At 43.0% G+C, this 27,914-nt stretch overlaps 1 long non-coding RNA gene across 1 annotated transcript; it reads left to right on the forward strand.

Annotated features, from left to right (window-relative positions):
* On the forward strand, positions 1-26,654 carry LOC120245042. Its single transcript, XR_005531693.1, has 5 exons — positions 1-43; positions 7,198-7,301; positions 9,835-10,005; positions 13,515-13,611; positions 26,150-26,654. It is a non-coding gene; the product is annotated as an uncharacterized LOC120245042 (long non-coding RNA).
* The last annotated feature ends 1,260 nt before the right edge of the window (positions 26,655-27,914 follow it).

The following is a 27,914-nucleotide window of genomic DNA, read 5'->3' on the forward strand; positions in this document are numbered from 1 at the left end:
CGGAGGCTTAACCGTCTGAGCCACCCAGGCGCCCCAAGAACAGGTAATTTTCAAAAGTGTAAACCCAAATGCCTTTATTATATATTTTTTCTCATTTAAAAAGTTACATAAATAGCATTATGGTTTTCATATTCTGTAAATTTTTTCACTTGAGGAGAGCATTTATGAGAGTTCAGTTGCATCTTGAGTGCAAAAACTTGTAGAATATGAACACCACAATCGTATTTACATAAGATTTTTTAAAAAGCAACATTATATACTATTGATGATGATATTAAAGTGCAAAAAAAAAAAGGTGAGAGGCTGGAAGTTTCTACAGTAAGCTATGACAGTGATGTTTGGTGGTAGAGAGAAAGGTCACTGAGTGTGTCAGTCAAAGAACACCAAAGATTTACTTGCGTTTTATTTCTGGGGGAAAATGTTGGCAGTTGTTAATGGTCAGTCTGGATTCTTCTACTCCATTTCCCTCACATTTACATAGAAATTACCATTTGTTACATGTGCTCTCTCTTTTCTTCTTCTTTTATAAAATGTAAGAAAGACAAACTCACCATTTCATCTGTCCATTATAGGATATTGTGATAACATGATGAGAGAAATAACGACATACTCAGTGTATGTAAATTACAGAGGGAAACTCCATGTTGAATACCCGCCAAAAAATAAGCTTAATAAGTAAATTTCTGTAGCTTTATTTTCAGTTCAGTTTTAAATTATACGTGGACTTCATCTTTGTGAAATAAAGATAAAAGACCATGAAGATTCACTAATAATGATTTTAGGTCTTTAAAAATAACGAATGGTTTTTTTTTTTCTGCTGGCACTGACATGTTCTTTTAACCTATTCTGTACTTCTGTGTGGTCATGAATCCAAGCCCCCCAAAGGCACAACTGACATGTGCTTGTCATTCACAGGCCAAGCCACAGGATGCCACTGTTGCATTTGTGCAACAGTATAATAGACTTCTACTTAAGTTGAGATGAATAAAGAAAGGGGGAAAAAAATCTCTTCTGTTATAAACAGACACATGATAACTAGTGAAGTTTTAAGATTCAAATCTTACTAGTTCTAATCTTTTAAATCCCTTTAAGTTGGATTTTAAATACCACATGCTGAAATCACCTGAGTCTTTTAATGATTACAGTCCAGAATCACACAAAAGCAAATTATTTTGGAACTGTTAAAAAAAAACAAAACAAAGCACTTGAGCACACACAAATGCTTAGAACAAAGTCCTCTGAGAGTTAAATTTTCAAAAGTAGTTTCTATGCCAGCTACCTGGGGTCCGTTGCTATATTTATATTCATGAGATCTCAGTGATATGTTGCTTGCTAAAACAAAAAACAAAAAACAAAAAAAATATATTCACGAGTATTAAAACCTAGCTAAAATTATTTGTTTTTTAATGGGAGCAGCATATTTTTGAAATCAAACTGTGGGGTAAATCAAGTAATGGGTTTTCCTTTAACTTACCCAAAGGTACTTTATTTCATTTCTATTTGATCCACAATTGATAATGATACTTGACACTTTAAAATTTCTTTCTGACCCCATCCTAGACTCTAACAAGTAATTAAAGGTTTATAAATGGACAATTACAGGTCCCAGAGAAACTGATATTTAAAGGGAAGCATTCCTTTTGTCTTATGAGTCCATAAATTGTACAGAAAGGCATTCCCAACATAGAATACATCCTATTAAGAAGTTATGAATATGTGGTCTATGCATATAGGAAATAAATTGTGATCCCTCAAAGAGACTGTAGTCTAATTAGGGACACAGGACACGTCGTGTAAAAAAAGAAAACAACGCCATTAGGAATATGAAGGGCCAGAATAGTTTAAAGTGCCCAGTTCTGAAGAGAAGAGTCCCCAAGGACTTGAACGGCCAGGAAGGGCTTTGGAGGAGGCAGAACTCGTGATCATCCTTCTCAGTGTCACCTCCTCACAGAGTCCCCTGTCCTCTACCTGGCCCAGCCTTCCCTCTGGCGACTCAGTCAGTTCTTGCCTTCTGAAGATTTCCACAGCTCTCTGCACATGTGCTTGGTCATAACTCTCAACAATTGTTCATTTCTGCATTCGACAAATACTAGGCACAGTGCATACGACCAACATGGTCCCTGTCCCTGGAGCTTCTGGTCTAACAGGCATGGCCATTATTCCCTCACTCGGCTCTCTCTCCTATGGGCCTGTGACCTATGCAGTGTCCCTGGCGGGGGGACAGAGCAGATTGCGAATAAGCTTGGTTACATGAATGGTGTGCCAGGATGGGGCGGAGGCCAGAAGATCGGAAGTTAGCAGAGTTGTCCAGCCAAGGGGTGTTGGCAGAGAAGGGACAGTTAAAGAAGGCGAAAAAGCAAAAGAACATGGTGTGCCCCACGAGCAGTGAGGGAGGGGACGAAGCCGAAACGAACTCCCAGGATGGCTTTATGTAATAGGCTTGTTTGTTTGCGTGTTTCTTCACCCGTGGCATTGGCCTCCTTTTTCTGTAACAGAATGAACCATGTGCCAGCCTAGTTTTTGGGAAATAAGTTTGCCTCAATCTGCAGTAAACCGTGATCCTGCTATAAAGGGCAGGCCCTTGAAAGATCAATGCGGAGTGGCCCTCGGTCCGTTCTGGGCAACGAGCTCAGCAAGGAGACAGCAGGCCGCTCGAGGTGCCTGAGCCAGGATGCCCTGGTCCCAGCTCTTCACGCCACAGGCCTTCGCTGATTTAGAGTTCGAGGCAATTCTTAGGGGGTCAGCGTGACTCATAGGAGCAGGAGAGCAAAGTGATGGGCTAAGCAGTTATAAGGTCATAAATTGTGAAACTTAACTAAAATAGCTCAAGTCTGAATGCAGGATATTGGTTGCCTGAGCAACAGAGAGGTTAAAGTGGCAATAAATTTCGGCCGGTCTTCTCAAATAGAGCTGTTCCCACTTTACGACAGGGTGACACAGCACCTCTGTGCTGGCTGCCACCCACACTTCGGCATGGAGAAATTATCAGCAAGTTCGTATCAAAGGAAAACTGACGACCGTGACCCAGGTCCAAGGCCCGAGCAGAATGAGATCTTAATCTCGGACAGTTTAGAGAACAGAAGGCGCGTCCTAATCTCTGCCCTTCCCAATCAGGCGACCTGTGGGCGGCTCACCCTGCCTCCCAGAACCGCAGGCTCCCTCTTCAAGAAAGAGATGCTAGAAGGCTCCAGTGAACTGACATTCATGAGAACACTCCTAAAACAGGAGAGGATGCTACCAAAAAAAAAAAAAAAAAAAAAGGGTGGTGCTGTCTCTCAAAGAGGAAAAACAAAATTAGTTGGGGAAGAACATCAATAAAGCTATAACATCTTAATAAAAAATTTTGTTCAGCTGGGTAAGATCATCTGAACAAATCCGCACACCTCTAACAACTGTAAACAGTCATCTTACGTTCACACTCATACTTGACCGGCAGAGACCCAGTGTTCGGGGTGAGGGAGACGTTTTTGGCAAGGCCCTGGGTGGAGACTCTCCGTGCCAGAGTCCTTCTCCTCGGTCGTTTTCCAGTGTTTGAATAGTTTTGCTTGCGCCCCGCCTGTCCAGATGCCTCCGTCACTCAGTGGTGCCTTTCTCACCCCACACTGCTTTGGACATTCTCTCTCTTTTTCTCTCTCTCCCTTCCCCCCTCACCCCCCCCCCCCACTTCTGCCTCTCAGCCCGCACATGAGTTCTGCTTCTAGCTAGATCGACTTCCTCTCTCGTATGCATTCCTCACTGTCCTTCTCTCCTTGAAGACCAGGCCAGAGTATCGGCCACCCAGTGACATCCACCCCCATATAAACCGCCTTTGCTGTATGGTTGTGGTGTTATCCAGCTCTCTGTCCCTCAATAGACTGCGAGCTCTTTGAGGAAGGCCCAGGAGGGACCATGTTTATTGCTGATTACACCACAGTCCCTGAGAGTCCACTTAACACAGGTTGACTGAAGAGGAGGGGGAGGGCAAAGGAGATGCAAATGGCAGTGAGCTCTTATCCCTCTGATATGTGCCACAGGACTTAGCATAGTGCTAATCTCCAAACATTCCTTGATGAGACCACTTCTCTTTGGTCTGTAAGAACTTGGGGACACATGTGTATTAGGGAGCTACCAAACATGTGGAGTGGATGAGGTGTGGGGCCAGGGAGGACCCTGAGGCAGACAAGGAGGGAAGCCAGTGGCTGCATTCTCTCCCTTCTCTATACCCTGAGACTTGGAGGACAGGGACAGGTGTGGGGAACACTCACATCTAAAGATGATCAGCGCATCTAAAGATAGCCGTGGAACACAGTAATCTGTGTCCAACAAATGACTGATTTCACCCTTCTTCTGTCCCAGATGTAACAAGGATTCAAAGACCAACACCTCTGACTTCTGTGTCACACAGAATCCACATCAGCAAGCCACATGAGGAAGGCTTTCAAAAGATCGAAGGAAATGTGACTCCTTGCACTTGTTGAATTTTGTCTTCATGGCCTTTAGTGTATCTTCATTTGTGAAATGGCTATTCAAGTCTTGCACATTTTATTTATTTTCAAAAAATCTTTAATGTTTGCTTATTTTTGAGAGAAAGAGAGACAAAGCATGAGCGGGGGAGGGACAGAGAGAGAGGGAGACACAGAATCCAAAGCAGGTTCCAGGCTCTCAGCTGTCAGCACAGAGCCTGACGCGGGGCTCGAATCCATGAACTGTGAGATCATGACCTGAGCCAAAGTCAGACACTTAACTGACTGAGTCACTCAGGTGTCCCTATTTATTTTTTAATGTTTATTTATTTTTGAGAGAGAGAGAGAGAATGCGTGAACAAGAGCAGGGGAGGGGCAGAGAGGGAGACAGAAGATCCGAAGCAGGCTCGTTGCTGACAGCAGCGAGTGAGCCCGATGTGGGGCTTGAACTCATGAACTGTAAGATTGTGACCTGAACAGAAGTCGGATTTTTAATCAACTGAGCCACCCAGGCACCCCAAGTCTTGCACATTTTAAAACTGGATCGTTCATCCCTTTCCTGTTGATTTATAAATTCTTTGAGTTCTTTATATATTCTGGGTTCAAGTCCTTTGTCAGATTTTTGTGCTACAAATATTTTCCCCAGCCTGTGCAGGCTCCTCTGTTCATTTTTTAAGCAGTGCCTTTTGATGAGCAGAAATTCCTACTTTTGATAATGTCTAAGTTACTGGCTTTGTTCTTTGATGATTAATGGTTTCTGGGTTCTATCTGAGAAAGCTTTGCCTACCACAAGATCATAAAGATAGAGTCTTATATTTTCTTCCATTAGCTCATAGTCTGGATTTTATATTCAGGTCTGTAATTCAGCACAAATTAATTTATATTTGTGGAGTGAGGTGGGGTTGGGGGTTTATATTTTTCCAGATGATGTCTGCTTTTCAGCAACATTTGTGAAAAAAACCTTTCACCATTGGACTGACTTGGCAAAATTAACTAACTTGGTTAAAATTCTATCGACTGTATATGGGTGGATCTGTTTCTAGAGTTACTCACCTGTGATTTTTGAGCAACATGCTCACCTAGAGAGTGGGCCTTTCAAGATTTCTTCATGCTGGAGTTTTATTTTGAAGAGACTAAGAAAGGGCGCCTGGGTGGCTCAGTTGTTTAAGTGGTTCAGCATATAACTCTTGATCTCTGCTCAGTCGTGATCTCACGGTTCGTGAGATCGAGCCTCATGCTGGGCTCTGCACTGATGGTGCAGGGCCCACTTGAGATTCTCTATCTCCTTCTCTCTCTACCCTCCCTGGCGGGCAGTCAGTCAGTCTCTCTCTCTCTCTCTCTCTTTCTTTCTCTCTCTCTCTCTCAAAATAAATAAATAAATAAACTTAAAAAAATAAAGAGACTAAGGAAGAATTCTTGTTTTGAGAAAACAAAGCACAACATGTTGTTGAATTACAGTTCTTTGGGGAAAAATATTTTCAGACACCATAAGTAAGCAACGTGGCAGGCATAAATTTTCCTCTGCAAATAAAATGAAGGACACATATGTTTTATTTTCTTGAATTAAAATCCAATTTGTCTTTAAGGCCTTGTACCTCCATGCTGGTAAAAAGATCATTCTAAGTCTTTCCTGAGATTTCCCCCTCCCTGTGGGGGCAAGAGAATCTTTTCTCAGGAGGTTGAAAAATGATGGGAGAAGAAGGGGGCAGGGTGAGAAGCAGGACCTTTACTCTCTTGTCCGTTAAGAGGACAATGATATCCCTAAGAATCAAGGCTGAACAATCCCTTAACGGTGAGCTGGAGTGTTATAGAGGTTGGGGTTCATTTTTTCCCATATGGGTATCCAGTTGGTCTGGCTCCTCTGCCAGATGGAACACAGAGATCTCTGAATAGGCTGGGAGTCTCTGAACTTCCATAGACTTCCTCTTACTGGGGTTCCCCTCAGATGCTCTATCTACCTGTTAGCTTCTATGGAATATGGCGGGGGATATCTGATATTTTCACCTGCCTGGTATATTTCTCTTTCTTCCAGCCGCTGCACTTTAATCTCTCTTTGGGAAACCACTCCTCCCACCCCCACCCCACCCCACCTCACCCCCAGAATATATGTGGTTAATAAGTGATTGCCTCAGCTCCTGACCTAAGATTTAAGCCAATCTGAAACAATGAAAGTCAGCCCCTGGGATTCCTCTGTGGGAATTTCTGTCTGTTGGGCTTCGACTTGGTGCCCTGTAGACTCTACTTAGTGGATTACCCTACAGGGAAAGAATCTGACTGAGAATGAAGCTAGCGCAATAAGCAGCCAGGCCAGGTGAGAGATCCAAACACATCAAGTCCTTCTGAGCAACAGGGTTCAGCCGTGCCTGAAGCCAGATCCACAATTTCATGAGCCATTAAATTCTCCTCACCTGCCTGCCTTTTTATTTTTTTTTTTAATATTTTTTTTATTTATTTCTAGGAGAGAGAGAGAGAGACAGCATGAGCAGGGGAGGGTCAGAGAGAGAGGGAGACACAGACTCTGAAACAGGCTCCAGGCTCTGAGCTGGCAGTCAGCACAGAGCCTGACGCGGGGCTCGAATCCATGAACCGCGAGATCATGACCTAAGCGAAAGTCGGACGCTTAACCGACTAAGCCACCCAGGCGCCCCTCCTGCCTGCCTTTTTAAATTGGAGTCTATAATAGCAGTGAAAAGAGTCCTGATGTACCACAACCGCTCTTCCTAATCCAAGGCTCTCTCCCTTCTTTTCCACACAGATACTACTACTAAGCCCTCAAGAAGAGCAGTACCCAGGAAGTGGTTGTCTTGAAGGAGTCCCCACTTTCTTACCTGCCATGCTGACTACCTTCTGGGAATAAGGGTAAGGAAAAGTCAAAGGGAGGATAAGCATAAATTAGTGTCTCAAAGGAGTCAGACTGCCACAGAGATCTCTTTCTCTGTCCTGCTTTCTTATCACTGATAAATTTTCTTGCCTTCCTTTCCTATCCATTTGCTCTTCCTCCCCAGTAGTCTTGTTTCTAAGCAAGTTTGTGCCCAATACTGTTTGGAATCATAACACATCGCCTCAGCCCTTGGAAAGCTCAGGTGTAATGAAGGAGAATTGGGAGCCAGGACAGAATAAGTTAGGGAGCCTGGATCTAGAGGACAAAGGGCAGAAAAAGTCAACACTTTGATTCTGAAGCAGGTGATGATGCCATTGGATGAGTCCTTCATGGGCGAGGAGGGGGCTGGCTTGGATAATGGGGAGATAGTCAGATGAGAGCCCTCTAAGCTCCGGATTCTGAAGGAGAAGACTTGAGGGTCCATTAAGTTATAGAACGCTTTTTGTTAAACAAAGCCTGAGAGGTGATCTAATCTGACGCAGGTAAATCCTTTTATTTCTTTTAAGTAAAATTAAATCCAGCCCTAAACCTTAATTTCATAGTTTAATAAACGAGAGAATGAAGCCAGTAGTTTGCACAATAGGCAGGGGCCATGTATGTCCCCACGGTCCTTCAGGATTTGCCTACCAGAGGAACTTGGCTCTTAACCTGTTTTATTAACTCTGCTTACTCATGAGATTTTTAAAAACAAAAACTGAAATAAGTTTGAAAACCTGAGGATTAGTTTACTTCCCGTGCAAGTACTAACATAATTTCTTCCTTCTTTTGAGCCCCATCTGCCCCGTCCCCCACCGCCCCAAAACGTGGATTTAAATTCCCTCTCCTGGTTCCCTACACCCCTCATTGTTCACCAAGACTCAGAACCCAGATCTCAGCTTTTTTCCCCTTGGTCTCCTTCGCTGCCTTTAGGACATCACCTCTCATTTCTGAGCCAAAGATATCCAGATCTGTCAGTTCAGCCTGACGTCTATTCTGTGCTTTCACTCAGTGTAGGACCTTTCTGTCCCCAACTCCTCCATGAGAAGGAATGAGAAGAAATCACAGTTACCCATCTCAGTAGCAGAAGAATCATCGTGTTGGAAAAATAACAGTAGTGGTGGCCACTGGATGGCTAGAAATACCACCATCATTATTATCTTCTTTTTGCTTGACTGGACCTCTTTTAATGTAATGAACCTCAGCCGGTTTTATAAAAATAATAGTAATTTTAAGCCAAATATGATAAAATAGAAACAAAAATCATCTGGAACTTTTCAGCATTTAAGTGCTTCTTTTTTTTCTAGCCTGCTTTACTTATCCAGGAATATATTCATGAAATTTTGGAACTGGGAAAAATTAAATATCACAAGTTACCAGTTCGCATTTTAAAAGTTTTTGTGCATAAGATGAAACACCTTTTATAATTTATTTAAGCAATCCACTCTTGTTAGATGTTGAGTTGTTTCCAACTAAACTCCTATTGTTGGACATTTTGGTTGCTTCCAACTTGGCCTCGACAAACCAACACAGAGCCAGAATAACTGGATGAAAATGAATTACAGTAAAGGAGAGGGGGGGAAGGAGGAAAATGACTGGAGAAATCCTGGAAACATGGGCTAAATTGCTTTAAAAAATAGAAGTTTTTAAAAATGTCCTTTTGTGCACAAAATTTGCCAATATTGGTAAGAAAAAAGGGGAAAAAAACACAAAACCAACAGTGATTAGAGATTATTCATTTTTTTAATGTTTATTTTTGAGAGAGAGAGAGAGAGAGACAGTGCATGAGTGGGGAGGGGCAGAGAGAGAGAGAGAGACACAGAATTTGAAGCAGGCTCCAGGCTCTGAGCTGCAGCACAGAGCCTGATGCGGGGCTCGAACGCAAAAACGGGAAAGATCATGACCTGAGTCGAAGTCAGACACTCAACGAGCTGAACCACCCAGGTGCCCCATAGATTATTCACTTTCAACCAAATTATTATTATTTTTAGAAATTGGCTCAACTAAGTTGTTACAAACAAAATCACATGCATGTTCCCCCCACCCCCATGCCGGAGCAATGCTTATGCAGCCAATTAGGTTGTTCATGATCATCTAGTGTTATAAACTGCAGGAGGGTTTTTATTAATATGTGCAAGATTGCCTTCTAAACCTCAGTGCCTTTCTCTCAGATCTGGTGGTGGTCCTGACTTGCTCCTGACTGGTCCACCAACAGTGCAACACCTCGCTGGGTCTCATTCCTGGCCCCTCCTCCTCTGCATTGAGCACCAGCCTCGTGGTGGCCTATACAGAAGGGGTAGGAACAGAAGCTTCCTGGGCTCTCGCATCCAGAGCTTGCCTGGTACCTGTGAGAAGTGGAAAACCGTTCTGAAAATAAGTTGTTTCCTCCTGCTCCCAATCCGTCCTCAAAATAGCAAGAAGATGCTGCATAGTTTTCAAATGGAAATGGAAATGGTCACAGCAGCCGGAGGCCGTGGTCAGAGTGTCCACCACATTGGCCTTGACTTTGACAAGCCTTAACCTGTCTTCCTCTAGTCTTCTGAAACAGGACCGAGTTCAGAACGAGAAATGAAAAGAAGACCCGCCACGTGTATTTGTCCATCAGGCCACTATTAGAGTCCTATTTCCAAGGGAGACAAATTTACTTCTGGCACCTGAAGTTGCTTATCTGGTTCCTTAGAGCTGCAGCATTGAATTCACTCCCAGGTATGAATTAAACCATCAAATATTCTTTACATCTGCTGCCAGGAACAAAGGGGAAAACAGCTCAGGTGAGTTCTGCACAATATACTCTATGCTTCAGGAACTCTACAGCCCGTCCTCTCTCTTCCCTAGACAGCATATTATTTTTCTTTTAGAAATGTATGCTTTGGCGGAACCATTTGAAAGTTTCAGACATCATGACACTCCCCCCTAAATACTTCGGCGACCATCTACCACAAAGGACATCCTCCAGCACCAGAGCAGTGTTATCACACAGGGGAAAGCTAACATTAATTTAATAATATCTGACTACAGTCCATATTCAAATACCATAAGAGTCTTTGATAAAATTTATCACTTAAAAACATTTCATCCCACAGCTGTGGCTTATCACTGCCTTTGGTTGTTACGTCTTTGCAGCCTCAACAAATTTTAACTTAGAGTAGTCCCTCTGGCTTTTGGTTTTGTCTTGTCTGTTTTACATTACTTGATTAAAATTTTTTTTTAAGTTTTGAGAGAGAGAGAAAGAGAGAGAGACCAAGCATGAGCAGGGGAGGGACAGAGAGGGGGAGACAGAAGATCCAAAGCAGGCTCCACACTGTGAACACAGGACCCGATGTGGGGCTCGAACTCACAACTGTGAAACCATGACCTGAGCCAAAATCAAGAGTCGGCCGCTTGACTCACTGAACCACCCAGGCACCCCTGACTTGAATTTTTTTTTTACTCACACCAATTGTCTTGTAGAATTTCCCACATCCTAGATTTGTCTGGCCATTCCCTGATGACTAGATTCAGGTGAAACATTTTGGGCTAGACGTCTGTCGAGCGATGGAGGCTGTGTTCTTTCTGGATCATATCAGAAGGCAGGTGACGTTTACACTGCCCCGATGCTAAGTTTGACCACTCTGTAGGCAACTCCTTTTTACAACATAAAATTAAACCACACATGAACAAGTCTATATTTTCTAATTACTTCCCTGCGATGAAAGCCCAGCACATCTTTCAAAACAATCTTCATGCACAGCAGCTTTTGTGATTTAAAAAAAAAGAAAAATTCAGCCCCAAGTCACGAGGCTTCTCCTTTTCTGTGAAGCGGGTGTTTGAAAAGCCTGTGAGCTAACACTGGTTATCTTTCACAGAATCTGGAATTTCTTCTACCAAGACCAAAGCCAAACCAAGCAACAGCAGCACCTTGCAAACCGAAAAACCCAGTCTTCACAAGCTATGAGTTTTCAAGCCAAGGTTCCAAACTGAGGACAGGAGGCAGTGGGTTTGCACGTGTGGCCTCTGTCCTTGGTCCAAAGGGTCGTGGGCCACCTCGCCCAGGCTCCCCTCACTCACATGACGGGAATCCTGCACCCGCTGCCGGGCAAGCCCCACCGGGAGACCCAGAGCTGGGTGCTGCTTCTGTTTGGGAAATCAGTTTAGGGGCACCGGGGTAGTTCAGTCGGTTAAAGGTCGGTTCTTGATTTTGGTGCAGGTCATGATCTCACAGTTTGTGGGTTCGAGCCCCGCATCGGGAGCTCTGCTGTGAGCACAGAGCCTGCTTCAGATATTCTGTCCCCCCTTCTCTCTGCCCCTACCCCGCTCATTCACTCTCTCAAAAATAAATAAACATGAAAAAAGAAAAAAAAGAAATCCTGCCAGCTGAGAAACAAGGTAACTTCTAGATCCAGAACAGTCTATGGGCTTGCACCCAGCTGTTGTCTTTGTACTAAGAAGAACTGGAGGGTGTGAGAGGAAAAGGAGATTTTTTTAATGCACTTTGAAATGGCTAGAATCCTTGTTGAAATTTTAGACGTAAAGAACCATTTTCAGGAAGAGAAGTAATTTGTCTGAATCAGTGTGAGTGTGTCTTATGATTTTGAGTTTGATGAGAGATTCTGATGACCGACTATACAGAGGAGACGGTTTCTGTTTGGGCGGAAATCTCCAGACTTCCAGCATCTTTTCCTAAATGCAGACCTAGTTCTGTCAAACCTGATGGATATTTCAGACTGCACAGCTTCTTATCACTGGTTTTCATTTTGGGGAGATGCCTAGCTGATAAGAAAATGGGTGGAACATCTAATCAATAATAATGACATAAATCTTCTCTGGCTGTATAAATAAAGCTGCTTTTACGTGAACGGTATTTTCAACCTCTGGCAGCAGCAACTTTAGCAAATACCCTTTTGGGAAATACCCCCCAATAAATATTACATTTGAAAAGAGTTTTGTGAACCGAAGACTCCCCGCATGAAGTCACAGAAGGCAGATCTTATTTAAAATCGATTTTCAGCTGCCACTTCTGGTTGCAAGGTATTGAATTGTTCTACTAATTAAACTTGAAGTTCACCTTTCAATTATGAAGCCAGCTGCAGAACCCAAGGACGGGCAGGTAGAAGTGAAACGATGAGCAGTCATGTTGAAACTAAGACATCCTTTGCTCCATCATCTGTGGGCACAAGAACTTTCTGTCCTTTGGAAATGCCCCTGGTATAGAAATCTCAAAGCATCACAGGGGTGTGCCTAGGGAGAGAGAGAAAACAAGAGAGGGAGAGAGAGACTCTTCTTTTACTGCATTTCCCTTTATTTTCTAATATGACATGAGAAAACGGTCTTCCTGTGACAGAATAAATTAAAGAAGCTTGTGTTTACTCTCTTCGGTGTTGACTCTCAGGGAAGTTGAATGGAGTGGTGGTAAATAACTATATAATTGAAATCGCCCTGCTTTCTTATTACCCTAGAAGGAGACTGTTGCGTACAGGCTTCAGATTTATTGAGACAGATTACACCCCTGGGTGTAAATCACTTTGTAAAAGTAAGTCAGGCAGTTTCCATAACTCCCTTAGGTGTCTGGGGTACAGTTGAATACCCTCAGCCATAATTTCCTATTAAAGGGGACCCTCGGGGTGACTTTCCTGGGGAATCGTCTTCTCATTGGGAGATTCACTCATTATGCTACTATGAACAAACCTCCCCATCTTCTCTCTGCCCGGCCCATCTCTTGCTTATATGTCCAAATGGGGAATGTCCAGGCTCAGGTTTGGAAGGCAGAAAGTCGCGTCTTGTGTTTCTGGGACAAGGAGATACTATCTGCTGTCTGGAACACGAGGAGAGGCCCCACGAAGGACACCGTCTCTCCCAGTCCTGGTTCCAGCAGGACTTGCCCCCCTTCAACCAGCCGGCCTTTATTTAGAAAGGCCAGCCTGGGACCTTGGCACTCGGTTTCATTCGGAGGTTTTCAACATCAGGCGCTGTTTCCTTAAGGTATTTCTCAACGACTGTCTCTCTAAAGCACTTAATTTGCATTTTTGTTTGATTTAGGATATGGCCATGTTTTACATGTTTCAAATTCTATTTCTGATTTGCAAAAATAATAACCAAGTGGTCTCCTAATCCTTAAAGCTTAAAAGGAAGAAGTAGAGTATGGGGGCGGGGGTGGGGATGATAAGAGTTGAATATGGCTTGAGTTTATTTAAAATTTAATTGCTTTTGGCCTTTGTAATTTTGTTCCTCTTTCCCAGACAATGACAAGAGTTCCACAAACAATGCCAGTCCGTGGAACCTAATATGCAAGAGAGGATTTGGGTGGTTCAAGGTGAAATTAAATCACCTGCATGGGTAGGTGCATTATAAGCAGTCTCCAAGCTTCGTTCTCGATTTTCTAGTTTCTGGTTTCCTTCTGCTGCCACCGTGGTGCAATTCTGCTCCATCGGTGGCCAGTGGTTCAATTGCCACCCTGATGACCAATCTCCTAATAGCTTTGTAATCCTTCTTTCACACCCACATTTTCCCATTTCATTATTAAGTCAACAGGATTTAGGCAGCCTTTCTCCCGTGCCTCTTTTCCTCTTCTCACGGCTCTACTGTTTTACTTTTCAATTTAATTTCTCCTTTCTAGCAGTTTCTCATTATGTAATTCAGAGACTAAGGGTGTAGAAGACTACTCAAGCGAGCACACGTGTTCACATTTTTATTTAAAAGTCCTACGAGACACTTCCTTAAGCAACAGTAGAGGGGTATGTTTGTTAAGAGTTGCAAATTGTCCTGAGATGCTTTAGAAACTTGGCCTTTAAAAAACAAATTTAATATGTTTTTAAATTTGTTTATGTTGAGAGAGAGACAGAGAGCATGAGTGGAGGAGACAGAGAGAGAGAGAGAGAGAGACAAAATCTGAAGCAGGCTCCAGGCTCTGAGCTGTCAGCACAGAGCCTAGCATGGGGCTTGCACCCACAAATTGGGAGATCATGACCTGAGCCAAAGTCAGACACTTAACCGACTGAGTCACCCAGGTGCCCCAGGAAAACTGGTCTTGATTATAATGGAGATGTTTAAGAAAGTAGCAAAAGGTCCAGAAAATGAAGCTCCAAATCAAGCCCTGATTTGTAAATTTGTCCAAATCATCCCTGCACAGAGCAGTAGCCCTGGAAACCCCGCCCTGTCCGGCCCCCTCTCAGGAGGTGCGCAAGCCTGGGACAGTCTGTGGACCGAGCACCTGCCGGAAGCTCTCCTCCTCCTGTGGTTGGCTGACTGTGCTGGAGCCCACAGAGGAGGTGAGGGGCCCAGCCAGGGAGGCAAAAAGATGCCCACTCATCAAGAACATTTTCCGGAGAGACAAATCAGAAAGCAGGAGTAGCATCGGCCACACGTCCACCAAGATGAGAAGAAATCCAAGAAGCCAGACACACCCAAGGCGGTAGCAATTTAGAAATATCACTTCCGGGTTTATGGGGAAGAGTGGGGTGCACACATGTATTGGATTTGTCAGATGGAAAATGTACATATATACGTGAACACATATGTGTACATGTGCACACACATATACACGTGGATGTTCTAACTTTGGCAGCAAGGCCTTCAGGCCTAAGCATAGAACTCTGGCATCACATTGAGGGCTCCTGGCAAGTGGCCCCTAAGGGTGTTCCCACAGCTTCTCATGTGTCCAGTGTGAACCTGCTGGCCACAGACTACTTACGAAGTTCTCAAGTTATACTCTGTTGAATCTCAGCTCCATAGCTCGCTAACCTCGGTTTCCTCATCTATAAAGTGGATATAACGTTATATTGGGTAGGCTGCATTAGCAACCTCATCAAAAGAGAAAACACATATAATAGACTTAACAACTAGAAAACACTCAACAAATGGCTAGTTATCATTACTTATTATTATATTCCCTTCTTAACCTTTGTAATTGATAACAATAGAATTATAAGTCAAGGGAGGCACCTGGATGGCTCAGCTGGTTAAGCATCTGACTTCTGCTCAAGTCATGATTTCACTGTTTGTGGGTTCAGGCCCCACTTTGGGCTCTGTGCTGACAGCTCAGAGCCTGGAGCTTGCTTTGAATTCTGTGTCTTCCCTTCTCTCTGCCCCGCCCCTGATCGTGTTCTGTGTGTCTCTCTCTCTCACACAAGTAAACATTAAACAAAACAAACAAACAAACAGAAAAAGAATTTTAAGTGGGAATTTTCTGTCTAATATACAGAGGCTCTGTGACCTAGGATTTTCTCTACATTCTTTATTCTTAGTTAAATGCAATAGAACATGGAAATATAACTAAACATCAGTTATTACATGACCAAAACTCCAGGGCAAACTTTTGGATAGTCGTAAAACTGTTGCCAGCTATGAATAAAAATGTCCTTAAGACTTGTAAAGGTTTGGCAATTCCTTAGAAAAAGATCACAATCGGGGTGCCTGGGTGGCTCAGTCAGTTAAGAAAAAGATCACAATTTTCAAGTATATTTCCACAATGTAAATGTCAGATACTCAATGCACGTGTTTTAAATATAAAAAGGTAAGTTGAGAAGTCAAGAATAACTAGATAATATCATAAGTTTTTCTTTTACAAAGGTCCATCGGTTCTGAAAAGTGTGCAGGCCGGTTTTTCTCAATCTCCGGGAGGTTAAGACTTTCCAAGGGATTCATAAGACCCAGATTTGGGACCAGACTGATTCCCGGGGTGGTGGTGGCTGAGGGCCGTGTGCTTATAACCGGTCTTCAAGGTCAATCTGCTCACTGGGGTGGTTAGGAAGGCATGTTTACATGGTGTGACCACTCTCCGGGCTCAAAACTCCCAGAAATCAAGGACTTAGAGATCTGTTTGCAATGCTCCAGACCTGGCAATATGATTTCAGCAGTTCTTTGCCCTATTTGCTTGCATTTTTAACTAAAATGATTTTTTCTGATTTAAAAAGTTAGACGAAAATATAGGAAATACATGTGGTGCCTGGGTGGCTCAGTCGGTTAAGTGTCCAACTCTTCATTTCAGCTCAGGTCATGATCTCATGGTTCATGAGTTTGAGCCCCAAATTGGGCTCTGTGCTTCAGCACAGAGCCTGCTTGGGATTCTCTCTCTCCCTCTCTCTGCCCCTTCCCTGCTCATGGACTCTCTCTCTCGCAAAAGAAAAAAAGAAAAAGAAAATATAAGAAGTACAAATGAGTTGAAGGAAATTGTTATAAAGTCATTCACAACCCAGATATACTACTGTCAACATTTTAATGCTTTTAAAATTCTTGTTAAAACACATACATATGTATAGTATATGATTATTATACATTTTATTTTTCAAAAATGGAAATATGCTGCGTGTACTATTTATAGCCTGCTTATTTTTCCTTAATAGTATATTATGAACTTTTTTGCATATGATTAAATGCTTTTAGCACCTTTTCATGATTATATATCATTCCATCTTATGAGAGGTCCGTCATCTAGTTAACCATGTGAGTTTTCCCAGCCTTTTCCTCTTTTAAATAATATCATGTGTGTGTACTTATGTACTTACGTACCATCTTTGTTCCTGAGCTTTCTGGCTTTTTTATTTCTTTCTGCGTGTTGTGTGTTGAAGCACTTGGCTGGCAGAGATGTTGCCCAGAGAAGCCAAGTATATGGTTTATCTCACCAGTAAGTGACTGGGGACTAAGAATGATCTCAGGAACCCACACACACTGATTTTACAGATAAAATGAAGGCCTAGAGAAGCTAAGAAACTTGCAGAAAGCATCCTGGCAAAGGCTGCATGAATGCAAAGCACAGACCGGAGTCTGGAATACCACGATTCTCATTTCATGCTCTTTCCACCCCCGCCCGGATCATAACCCACAGTGCCCTGAAGAGTGATATTCTCGGGGTCCTGCAAATGCAAGTCATATAAATGTGTGTGTGTGTGTGTGTATACACACACATATGTGTGCATATATCACACATATAAATTTGTATACATGCACACACATACACATATATATTCTAATTTAGAAAGAATTAAGTGTAATCTACAATTAGTTTATTAGTTAATTTTTAAAAATTTATTGATCTTTGAGAGAGAGAGAGAGAGAGTTTGTATGCCCACCAGCAGGGGAGGGGCAGAGGGAGAGAGAAAGAGAGAAAGAATCCCAAGCAGGCTCCACGCTATCAGCACAAAGCCCGTCTTGGGGCTCGATCTCACAAAACGTGAGATCATAACCTGAGTCAAAATCAAGAGTCAATTGCTTAACCAACTGAGCCACCCTGGTGCCCCTATTTCATGAGTTAATTTTTTTTTTCATTTTTTAAATATTTATTTTTGAGAGAGAGAGAGACAGAGTGCAAACAGAGGAGGGGCAGAGAGAGAAAGAGACACAGAATCTGAAGCAAGCTTCAGGCTCTGAGCTGTCAGCACAGAGACCGATGCAGGGCTTGAACTCAGGAACCACAAGTTCATGATCTGAACTGAAGTCAGATGCTTAACCAACTGAGCCACATCAGTTCTCACTACAGTATTATAGCATGAATAATTCTAAGCTTATCATTCATGTCTGTGAAAAATTTTCCAGAAGAGACAGGTGCAGGCAGGTCAGCCCCCAGGGCCCTGGGTCTCCAAGTACTCAGTGCATGAAGTGCCACTGAGGGTGAAACCCAGTGCCATCGCACTGGAGCCCAGGCACAGACCTGTCCTCTGACTTTCCTCCTGCCCTGCCGTCAACTCTTGGGAAACGTGAGAAGACACCACAACAAAAGTTTATCCAAAAGCCAACGAAGCAATGAAGCAGCCAAACCTTGGTGGCTTTTCACAAGTGTCGGTGCCTTTAATATTGCTGTCCCGGGCTCACAGACTGTAACGATCACAAAAATATGCTTTGAAGCCCAAGATGACGATCTTACATAATTGCAGTGTTGCCAGTGTTCAGAAAGTTGCCAACATCCCCCGGTCTCAGCCTCAGGCGTGGTGTTACAAAGCAGACGCCCCTTTTAGCTGAGACTCTTTTTTGGGGTGCACAGCCTCCTCCTCTCAGTCTGAGCAGCCACATTTATATGCAGGGGGATTTTCCAAACGATCCCAGGGGCGAGTCGGGTTCGTATTTCCCTCTGGCTCAGCCTGAGTGTAGAACCAGCACCAACATGACTTCAGCAGGGTGGACAAGCCTGGTGACATCATTTCTCCATGTCAGCTGAGACTTTAGCTGGTGTTTAGTCGTGTTGCTGCATCGAGAAAATAAACCAGCACTCTGGGACTTGGAGTAGGCAGATCGTAGAAGTCTCAATTGCTTTTAGATCTTTGCAGTTCTAAAATTGCAAGCCTGGGATTTTTCAAATACCTAATAATACAGTAGTATTTTACATAATTGCCTTCCCTAACATTCGTAGAAAACTATAAATAGTCCTCTTAATATGCACAGAAGTGCTTATATTCCAGATGTTCCCATGGTGAGGGGACTTGAGCTATAATTTCCACCTATTTCAGAAGCACTGAGACATGGAGACTTGACAGGCACATTCTTTTCTTGTGCCTCCTACGGATTTCTGCATTCCCATCCTCCAAGAGGGTTGGATTTGAACTGATCTCCCAACACTGCTGGCCTCAAGGGCGTCAGCAGGATTCCTATGCCTTTTTAGCTCCATCCAATATAAACCTCGCTCCAAAGCTTTCTGGGAGAAGTGCTCTAACCTCTGCTCCAGGAGAGATAAGTTTCATGCTTGTTTGCTTTTTGTTTGTTTTTAAAGACTTCCAAAGGCGAGTTGAGCGAAGTCTTCCCTGTGTTACTTTATTGGGGTTCCCTTTTCTTGATTTCTGGATTTTCATGCCTGATACCGAACCACTGATATGTGAACTAGCAAACGGTGTTTCTCCACAATTTGGATTAGAACCTTCACCAGTTGAACTTTGGACTTTCTTCCGTAGGCTGAGCTAAAATTCGCGGTGCTATTTCGGTAGTCTTGTCTCCTAGAATCAGAGCCTGTTTGAATCATTGGTCCCTAACTTGCACCTCTTGGTACATTGAAATGAATCTTCAAAAGGCACTGTGGACCTGATTGTTCCCCACCCGGGGCCTGGGGTTGGAGAGGGTGCGGGGCGGCCCGAGGGGCATCTGGGCCTCATCCACAAATGTTACAGGATGTGTCAGCAGAAGGGCCACTTTCTAAGCTCCTGAGTGAGTGGTATTAGAAACTCTGTTAGGTGGGTCAGGACCAGGAAGAGACCCAAGGAAGCTGGGGACCTGGGGGTGCATTTGTTTTCTTTTTTACAATGTATGTTAGAGAGAGAAAGATAGAGAATGTGCACGAGTGGGGGAGGAGCAGAGAGTGGGAGACACAGAATCCGAAGCAGGCTCCAGGCTCCAAGCTGCTAGTCAGAGCCCGACGCTGGGCTTGAACTCAGGAACTGTGAGGTCATGACCTGAGCCTAAGTCGGATGCTTGACCAACTGAGCCACCCAGGCGCCCCTGGGGGTGCATTTTCTTAATCCAGCTTTCCCTGGAAGTCTTTGGGCTCCTCAGCAGTAGAAACTCTGGAGTTGGGTTAATGCAAATGGAATCCCACATCCCCAATGTCCTTGGGAACCTGCCTGGTAATGACCGGTCTGAGAAAGAACCAGCTCTCATTTGGCAGTCTCCCCTTCCAACTGCCCTTCCTCCTCCTTATGGAAGAAAAGCACACTTCTCATGTGCGTCTCAGAATGTAAACACTTGGCTACACCAAGCCAAAGCCATCTGACTTACTAGTGTTGAATCAGGCATCATTAACATGCTGTCTACGCATATTTCTGTTCAAGGAAACCACAGCTGCAGAGCTGGGGGGTTTAGTCCAGATTAAGTGTTTGGACTATATTAAGGATATCTCCTCTTTTATCCCCTATCAGCATAGCACTTGCCTCTGGAACATGAGCAAGGAGGAAAATAGTCGGTTGGTCTGTGCTTTCTTTCCATTGCTCTCTGTGTTATCCCAGAGATGTATCTGAACACATTCATTTGAATGGGTGAAGGAAGGCAAATTCTTTCTAGCAGAAAGCTGAAGTCTAATTTGTTTGATTGATTGGATAATGAGGACTGTCTTTGTCAATTCATTTATATGACAGCCATTTTTTGTAAATGAAATGAGCTAAAGGGTTGCTCCAACGTCCTGAATAAGCAGGTTTAAAGCCCTTGATGAGGTAAGAGCATTCTATCAAAAATATTCTATTGGTAAAGGCATAGTGAAATTAACAGTATTTAGATTTTTAAAAATCTTGTTGGTAATATTGGGTGAAATAAAATGCCTAAGTGAAAGAATAATGAGTATAATTAATCATCATTTACTAAGTCTTAGTAGAACCCGTTTGGTTATATTTTCCCAAAAATGACTCCAATGACTGAATAACAATTTTTTTTGTAAATCAGATGGTTTCTTTTCCTTTCCTTTTCTTTTTTTTTTTCTTTTTTTTTTTTTTTTTTTTTTTGGCTTTTAATAAAATTGGAGGAGGACCTAATTGAGTTGTCAAGTGATAGATTAGTAAAAGTAATTTTTGAAGATGGATTAGTCTGTGATTTTTGAAATATCCCTTGGAAGGAGTTCAAAGGATGGAGTGTGCCATTGCTGTAACAAAATGCCTGCTATTTATTTATCAGAACTGCGAGTTATAGAACTTATGTATGTGAGAAAACCAGGAATGGAACTGAAGCTGCACGCTGGCTTGCTCCTATAATTGGTCATGTTCACTATGGCTGAATCCATCTCTTTAAGAGGGACATTTTCAGCCACACTTTACTTTTATATGTAATGATTACTTATCAACATTTGAAATGTATTTATGTTGTTTTGATCAATTGTGAACTAATGATACTTGTAGCAATAACTCACCCCAGATAGAAAGGAATGCTTAGGAACTCATTGTCACTAGACATTTAAAGAGTATAAAAGTCCAATTTGTATGCACACACCTGTGTCAGGGACACATAATAGGGTGATCAGTGACTACCCTGAAGCATGCACACATTACCCGGAGGTAAAATTCTGTGGGAGAGATAGAATGAAAATGTGGGTTCAGGGAGAAAAAGGAGTGATACAGGTGTTCCAAGAGGTAAGCAAGAGGGATTCACATCCTTTTTAAATGAATGATGGAGGCTTTCCCCTCTTCTCCCACTCCACGTCCATACTTAGACTTTGTTGTATATATTGAAAAGAGTTTTGTAACCATTTGTTTTTCAAATGCCAATGTTTACAACACACTGGAAGGCACAGCTTTTGTGACTCTCGTAACTTATGATGAAAATTTTAAATGTCAGGATGCCTGGGTGGCTCCATCAGTGGAGCGTCTGAATCTTGATTTTGGCTCAGGTCATGATCCCAGTGTAGTGGGATTGAGCCCCACATAGAGCTCTGCACTGGGCATGGAGCCTGCTTAAGATTCTCATTCTCTCTCTCTCTCTCTCTCTCTCTTCCTCTTCCCACCCCCTCCTCACAAGCAAGCATGCATGTGCTCGCTCTCTCTTTGAAGTAATTAAAAAAAAATTTTTTACATTTATTTATTATTGAGAGACAGAGCACGAATGGGGGAGGGGCAGAGAGAGAAGGAGACACAATCTGAAGCAGGATCCAGGCTCTGAGCTGTCAGTATAGAGCCTGATGGGGTGCCTGAACCCACAAACCGTGAGATCAAGACCTAAGCTGAAGTTGGATGCTCAACCAAGTGAGCCACCCAGGTGCCCCTCAAGTAATTTTTTTTTTTTTGAGAGAGGGCCCAAGTGAGCAAGGAACAGAGAGAGAGAGAGAAATGAGGCTCACCCAATGCAGGGCTCAAGCTCACCCAGTGCAGGGCTCAAGCTCATCCAAGTTGGGGCTCAAACTGATGAACCATGAGATCATGACCTGAGCCAAAGTCAGGTGCTTAACGACTGAGCCACCCAAGTGCCCCTCAGATAATTTTTTTAAAAAAGAAAATTTTAAATGTCAGCTAAAAAATGTGTGAAAGGAATGTTTGGTTTTAATATTATAAGCCTACTAGAGAAAATTTTGAAATCCATGGCTCCAAGAGACCCAGATTTCTTGATATACGCCAGGACAGATTTTCTCTCTCCTTCCTCTGTGCTTCTGTTAATAAGCAGCCTGCCTCTGGGGGCCACATGGGAAGAACGTCCCCTTGCCTGCTGAGTGTGTTTAGGCTTGTTAGGCTTGAGCAACGTTTGGACCCCCGTAAAAGGGAAATAGCATGTGGATCCCTATTGTCAGGTTAAGTGTTTCTATAGTAATGTTACTTTCAACTATAGAACGCCTTGTAACTCCATGGCTCCTGTACGTTGATTCATAAAAACAAATGTGCAAATCAAAAATAAACTACAAAACCAACAAAATTGACATTTTAGTTAATACAGCGGTTGATATCACCTGCTAAAGGAAACTCGCTGCTCTCCTTGGGAATGTGGTGCCAATGGCCATGGCAGTGGCTTGCTTCCTCGTTCAGCTTTCGTTATAACAAACCATATTCCTCGGGGCCACAGAATCACTCACTCTTTGCCTCACCTTTACTCTGTTCAACTACTGTGAAGTTTTTGTGGATAGTCTCCCGGGTTAATGTTCCTGGTGATGTCACCAGGTGCTGTCACTGGGCTTCCCCTGGTGAGGACCCTCCTTACAGACCCTACTTGTATATCAATAGTCCACATCACTTGGAATAAGGAGATTCCATTAGACTCGAGCTGAACATCGTTATTTGGGCCTTAGGACTTTCTGGTTTGCAACACTTTGAATTCTCTCATTCTTTATTAGTTCTTTTTTCATTTTTAAAGACAAGATTTTACTTTTCAAATTTTTAAAAAATTTATTTGTTTTGAGAGCTAGAGAGCAAGCAGGGGTGGGGCAGAGAGAGAGGGAGAGAGAGGATCCCAAGCAGGCCTCATGCTGTCAGCGCAGAGCCCAACACGGGGCTGGATCCCCTGAACTGTGAGATCATGACCTGAGCCTAAACCAAGAGTCAGATGCTTAACCGACTCTGTCACCAGGCATGCCCCAATAAGATTTTACTTTTCAAGTATGGAACTTTTGAAAGACTCTGGATTGAAATCTCTGAACCCAGAGGGGGGACAAAGTGGATGGAACACAAAGGAGCACTGAAGACATGAGTTCCAGCTTCAACATTGCATAACTTGGCTGTGTGGTCTTGGATAACCAACCCCCCTCTGAGCCTCAGTTTCTTCTTTTATCAAATGAGAGGCTAGACTCCATGAAATTCAAGGTTCTAAGCTCCCATCATTCTAAAAGTGACAGGCAAAATCGAATCCCAAAGATAAAAGAATTAAAGTGTTTATAGGGCCCTACAATTTACAAGGCATCATCTCAGTTGATTCCTATAACAATTGGAGGTGCTATGAGGTATCAGTATTCCCATTTTATGGGAATTTTTTTTTGCAACATTGAGAGGCGAAGTGCAACTAAAGTTACTGAACTAAGGAGAGATCTGGGAACTTTGTGTCTGAGATGTTGGATTTCTAAATTTTCTGTAAACATACTGCTGTTTGATTAGAGGAGAAGTTTCTTTATACTTGATGTTCCAAAAATGCTCTTTATCCTCACGAGTGTGAAGCCTTTCTATTCACATGGCTGTGGGTTATATGGGTTATATCATTCATTCCTTTATTCATTCACTCATGTGACCAGGATTTATTTACCGACCATGTCAGCACAGCATTATTCAAAGTGCTATGTGGGGATATAAGAAAACCCATGAGCATCAGTTGTTCACGGGCAACTGGGGGAAAACAGCATACAGCATCTAGGTCTCCTTTTTTTAAAATCTTAATGTTTGTTTATTTTAGAGAAAGACAGAGTGCAAGCGGGTCGGGGCAAAGAGAGAGAGAGGGAGACACAGAATCCAAAGCAGGCTCCAGACGCTGTGCTGTCAGCACAGAGCCCAATGCGGGTCTCGAACTCACAAACTGTGAGATCATGACCTGAGCCAAAGTCGGATGCATGACCAACTGAGTCACCCAGTCACCCACCCACCACTCTCTGTCTCTTTTTTTAAGTCTTTATTTATTTTTGAGAGAGAGAGAGAGAGAGTGAGTGCAACCTGGGGATGGGCAAATAGAGAGGGACAGGGGATGGGAAGTGGGCTCCACACTGACAGCAGCAAGCCCAATGTGGGGCTCAAACTCACGAGCCGTAGATCATGACCTGAACCAAAGTCAGACCCTCAACCAATGGAGCCACCAAGGTGCCTCACATCTAGATCTCTTATTCACTGATACAGATGCAGAACTTAGAACAGTGCCTGGAGCATGGTGGGTAAATGAGTGAATGAAACAGGCACCCAATTCGGGGATCATATAATTGTGACCAACTTCTTCTAGGAAACTTTCCCTGCCGATGCACCACTCAAGGCTCTGTGCTTCTTCCTCTCCACTCTGTCTCATAGCACTTACCACTGTGCTTGTTCTCCTTTAGTTTAAAATTTGTGATCAAAGTCATATGTACATAGAGTTGAAAATCAAATAGTTCCCAAAGGTTGGTAATAAATCACAGCAATCCTTAACCCCTTCTTGCCCCTTCTTGGGCACTCAAGTTCTGACACCTGGCGGCAACCACTTTGAACTCTTGGATCCGTTGCTTCTGGCAACTGCCCTCACGTTAACTAGGTAATATGCATACATGATTTGTTCTTGATGTATCCATTTTAGATGATATCTGGTATCTGTTATGATGGATCACTATTTTAAATTAAATCATATGATTATGAGTATGTGGATATTACTCATTTTGTTTCAAACACTCCGTCAATTCTGTCATCCATCTGCCTTTTATCTTCTCCTAGTGACTGTCTCGAGTATCTTGGGGAGTCCCCCTTTCTCAGTCTTCTCTCCCCAAATTCCTCCTGTTCCAGGTTGGCCATAATGCTCTTCTGTCTCTCTGAAATTCCTCCTCACCTGTCTCCTGGGTTACATCCACTCCTTCCTGGATCCACTTCTTTGTCTTTCTTGGTTTACTCCTTCATCTTTCCAGAGCATAAAGCCCACTCACTTCCTATGACAGAAGAAATGGAGGGTAGAGATTCTGAGTCCTGTAGCATGTCTGGAAATCTGTTTTGTCTCATATCTGAGTGAGGTTAGTAGAGAGTCAAGTTCTAGGTTGAAACCATTTTCCTCAGGATTTAGAAGGCATTACCCATCCCCACTCTCTGTCCCCATCTTCTGCACCCAACGTTGAGAAGCCTGATGCCAAGCTATTATTTTTTCCTCCTTGGTGAATTTTTGGGAAAATTCCTTTATCTCTGTTGTCAATAGCAACATGTCTTGGTGTGGATCTTTTCCCTTTGTTGTTCTGGTTACTCCATCGGCTCCTTCAGTTTTCGTCCCAGTTCTAGAAAATGCTCAATAATTATTTTCCTGTCCTTCTTCTCTGTTCTCTCATTCTGAAACTCCTCTTAGTCAGGTGTTGGACCTCCTGGAATAACCTTCCTTGCTTCTGATCTTTTCTCTCATATTTTTCACCTGTTTAGCATTTGCATTAATTTATTCAACATTACCTACCAAACCCTGTGTAAAATATTTTCTTTTGGCTGTGGTCTGTGTTTTAAATCTCCAAGAGCTTATTCTTTAAAATTTTTTTAAAATGTTTATTTATTTTTGAGGGGGCAGTGTGGGGACAGAGGATCCAAAGCAGGCTCTGCACTGTTAGCACAGAGCCTGATTCGGGGCTTGAAGGCACAATCTGTGATATCATGACCTGAGCCAAAGTCAGACACTTACCTGACTGAGCCACCCAAGTGCCCCTCCAAGAGCTTATTCTTAACCCCTAATTGTTACCATTGTATAGTGCTTTACCCTTGCTTTAAAGCTGTAGTGTTTTCTTTTAAAAATATTATTTGGAGCTATTATTCAATGATCCCTCCTCCCTGATTAGTTCCATTTCCTCTGGTTTCATTTTTTGCAGTTGGTTACTTTGACCTTCTTCACATTGGAGGCTCTCCTTGTGTGTTTGAGGATCCTCGGTTGTTCAGTAGTCAAAGCCCTAAAAGGCTGATTGGAAGCTCTAAGATTTGTGATGGTTCCTCAGAAGGACCTAACCTTGTGGACGCCTTGCTCTTGAACTTCTAGCCACAAGGACTGTGAGAGATAAGCCCACCAACTGGTGGTACTTTGTGTGTCATCCCTAGAAAATGAATACAACGGCCGTGCATTACAATGTCTGTGTTATATTAAATGCATGCATTACAATATGTTTTTTCGCATTAGAAGGGGAAGGTTTCACATGTAGTCATTCTACCAACTTAACCAGAAGTCTGTTGCGTGACCTGGTTTACTTTCTGTTTGCCTATTCTGTACTCTTTTGGGCCCAGGGCTTTTGTTAAATTCTCCTTCGTAGCTACAGTGCCTGGTCTCTAGAAATTGTTCAATAAATTTTTTTGTTTTTTTTAATGTTTATCTATTTTTGAGAGAGAGAGAGAGCATGTGTGCACATGCAAGTGGGAGAAGGGCAGAGAGAGAGAGAGAGAGTGGAAACCCAAGCAGGTTCTGCATTGTCGGCACAGAGCCTGACTCAGGGCTTGTACCCACAAACTGTGAGATCATGACCTGACCCGAAGTCGGATGCTTAACTGACTGAGCCGCCCAGGTGCCCTGTCAATGTTTTGTGAATAAATAACTGAGGGATAGATAGGGTGAGAATAAATAATTAAATAAGCAAGGAAAGTGAGGGACTGACCAATAACATGGATGGTTTTATTCAGGGAAGGCTTCTAGAAAGAGGTAAACACATATTGAAGAGTTGGCTCTGATACATATTTTCATAATTTTGTTTTCTAGTTTAATACCCTAATAAACAATCTCTTTCCCAGAGACTCACCAACCATATTAACTAGGCTGTCCCTTCCCCGCCACAATGGGCAGTCCTAGACTAGGCTTATGTCATAATTCTGATGTTTTGGATGACCTCACAGATGACCTTTCTGTTCTTCCTCCACAAACTCTTGTTTATTCACAGAGTAATGAATCCTTTCAACAGGTGGTTGTGAAACAATGAGTCACAGATATTTGCTGAGCACAAACTATGTGTCAGGAACTGTCTGGTCACAGGACTTGGCTGTGAGCAAGAGACACACATTCCCCCTCTCATGGACCTTAAAAAGAGCAACAAATGATTATGTTTAAAAGGCTTCAGTGACTAGATTATTTAACACCTAAAGACCATTCCTCTGGGGAAGAACAGATTAGTGTTCTTGTGATGAGAAAGTGTGACTTTCATCCAGTTTACTGGCACCTATAAGGGACAGATCCACCTCTGAGTTGCTGTGTTACATTACTGCACGATGGACAGCATAGTTGAGCAGATGGTTCATGAGTTCTAGAGTCTGAAAAATTCAGGAAGAATGGAGCTGACCCAATCCCAGGTCTTGTTTGGGCATCAGGGTGCTCCCCTGTAAAAGGGTGGGAGCAATCCTACTTCATGGATAGTCAGGAGAATCTCATGAGGATGGACCATTATGTGACCATTTTTCTGGGTTACAATTCTTTTCCTAACGTTTATTTATTTATTTTGAGGGAGTGGGGGAGGGGCAGAAATAGAAGTATAGAGAGATCCCAAGCAGGCTCCCCACTGTCAGTGCAGAGCCAGACACGGGTATGAAATCATGAGCCATGAAATCATGGCCTGGGTAGTAATCAAGAGTTGGATGCTTAACTGACTGAGCCACCCAAGA

Source organism: Hyaena hyaena, unplaced genomic scaffold (assembly GCF_003009895.1).
Source record: "Hyaena hyaena isolate Hyena2069 unplaced genomic scaffold, ASM300989v1 scaffold_399, whole genome shotgun sequence".
NCBI lineage: Eukaryota > Metazoa > Chordata > Mammalia > Carnivora > Hyaenidae > Hyaena > Hyaena hyaena.